The following is a 1,315-nucleotide window of genomic DNA, read 5'->3' on the forward strand; positions in this document are numbered from 1 at the left end:
GCCTGTAATCCCATCTTCTTGGGAGGCTGAGGTGGGAGAATTGCTTGAACCCAGGAGGCGGAGATTGCAGTGGGCCAAGATTGCACCACTGCATTCCAGCCTGGGCGCCAGAGCGAGACTCTGTCTCAAAAAAAAGAAAGAGGAAGAGAAAAAAGAAAGGAGAGGAGAGAGGAGAGGACAGGAGGGGAGGGGAGGGAAGGGGAGGGGAGAGAAGAGCGAAGGGAAGATAAACAATGTTAACTATATTTAGAATGATGAGTATCCTTGAAGATCACGGGCATCCTTGTCTTAATAACAGTCTGAGAGGGGAAAGTTTTCAATAGTTTCAGTATTCCATTATTATAGCATTACAATGCTTTTTCACTTTTTAAAGATACTATTTATCAGATTAAGGTAGTTCCATCCTACTTTGGTAAAAGGGATTTTTTCTTTTGTTGTAACAGATGTATGTTGAATTTTATAAAGGTTTTTAAACATATGGTTTTTTCCTTTATTTTATAAAAATGGTCAATAACACTAATTTTCAAGTATTAAATCAACCTCAAGTTCCTAAAATAAACCCAACCTGGTTTTCACACATTATCTCTTTACATATTGCTGAATTCAGTTTGCTTTCATTTAGGAATTTTGTACCTATGTTCATGATTGACTTAGTCAATAGTTTTGTTTCTTTCTTCTTCTAATGTTATTGTCAGATTTTGACATCAAGATTATGCTGGCCTTATAAAGCAAGTTTGGAAATGTCTGTTCCTTTTGTCCCTGGAAAAGGTTGCATAATACTTGTATTTTTTCCTTAAATATAGGAAGAATTCATTGATTTGGGCCTGAAGTATTTTCATGGACTTTTTTTTTTTTGTGGCAGGGGGGTGGGCGGGTAGGGTTAAAATTTCAGATTCAGTTTTGTTTCAGATAGAGCACTATTTAAATATCTATTTCTTCTTGTGTCCATTTTGACAAGTTTTGTCTTCCTAAGAATTTACACATTTTATATACATCTTCAAATGTATTGATATAAAGTTGTTCACAATATTCTCCCATTACCTATTTGGTTTCTGCTTGGTCTACAGTGACAGATCCTTTTCATTCCTAACATTGCTCTTTGTCTTTCTTCATCAGCCTTGCTAGAATTTTATAATTTTTTTATTTTAAGAAACCAGCTTTTTTTTTGATACTCTGAGCTATTACATGTTTTACATGTTATTAATTTTCCTTCTTACATTTTGATATATTTAGACAACTGATTTTGTCAGCCTTTATCTTTACTTATAAAAGCTTTTAATATATTTTTTCTCTAAATTTCGTATTAGTTGCATCC

The sequence above is a fragment of the Colobus angolensis genome, unplaced genomic scaffold, assembly GCF_000951035.1.
Source record: "Colobus angolensis palliatus isolate OR3802 unplaced genomic scaffold, Cang.pa_1.0 Scaffold112, whole genome shotgun sequence".
In the NCBI taxonomy this organism is placed as follows: Eukaryota; Metazoa; Chordata; class Mammalia; order Primates; family Cercopithecidae; genus Colobus; species Colobus angolensis.